Below are 1,117 nucleotides of genomic sequence, written 5' to 3'. Positions count from 1 at the left end.
TTAAAAAAAAAAAAAAAAAAAAATAGAACTGAAAAATTACTAAAACTTTAACTCAAATAAAAAAAAGGAAAATATAAAATAAAAACTAATTCAATATATATATATATATATATATATATTAGTATCTCTCAAACTATAATAGTATCTCATGTAAAGTTGATGTACTAAAATAAATAAAATGAAAAAAAAACAACAACTAATAAAACAATGACAAACTTCAACTCAAATTAAAACAAAAATGGAAAACAAAAAAAATAAAAACTAATTCAACATATAAAAAAATAGTATCTCTCAAACTATAATAGTATCTCATTTAGTTTAAGTTGATGTACTAAAATAAATAAAATTAAAACAAATGAAAGAAAAATACATAAACATTTAAAAAACAACTAATAAAAAAAATGACGAAAACACACAACAAAATTATTAAAACTTTAACTCAAATTAAAACAAATATAGAAAACACAAAAATAAAAACTAATTCAAAATATAAAAAAATAGTATCTCTCAAACTACAATAGTGTCTCATTTAGTTAAAGCTGATTACCTAAAATTAATAAAAATAAAACTGAAATAAAAAGTTTTTTAAATGAATAAAAACTATATAAACAAAACAAACAAAATTTTTTTTATGATAGTATCTCAATGAAACGAAAATAACACTGTCGTCGACTGATTTAACAAGCGTCACTAATAATCAATATCAATTAAAACAGCTAGTGTGAGTAACATTCCCGCTGAAGACTGAATCAGTGTTTCAGACTCAGGCCTGTGTCTCGGGGAGTTTGTGGCTTTGAATGGACTCCAGCAGTGCGGAGCACACAGAAATTTCAAACGCTCCGCAGATAAAGAGAGTCTGATGACTGAAGTCACATCTGGCAGCGTTTGCATGTCACAGACACACATCGACACCTCTAATCGCATCTGAGAAACAATCAGTGAGAAAAACACTTTCAAACAAACACATCTGTCTGCTGCTACTAAAGAACGGCAGGAACTTTTCAACATCGTCACACAGCTGTAAATGCATTGATCCCACTAAGAAAATATGACTAAATTGAGTTTAAGGGAATAAATTAATGTTGATGATGTTAATAACACTACTATTCACCCACTT

General features: G+C 26.6%; 1 protein-coding gene across 1 annotated transcript in view; it reads right to left on the bottom strand.

The window, feature by feature from the left end:
- LOC107653872 (laminin subunit alpha-1-like) overlaps nt 1-1,117 on the bottom strand; it is a 60,766-nt gene that overhangs the window by 55,806 nt on the left and 3,843 nt on the right. The gene's annotated exons all lie outside the window — the stretch shown is intronic.

Source organism: Sinocyclocheilus anshuiensis, unplaced genomic scaffold, assembly GCF_001515605.1.
Source record: "Sinocyclocheilus anshuiensis isolate Anshui unplaced genomic scaffold, SAMN03320099.WGS_v1.1 scaffold1994, whole genome shotgun sequence".
NCBI lineage: Eukaryota > Metazoa > Chordata > Actinopteri > Cypriniformes > Cyprinidae > Sinocyclocheilus > Sinocyclocheilus anshuiensis.
This window is presented reverse-complemented; position numbering and strand designations above follow the sequence as displayed.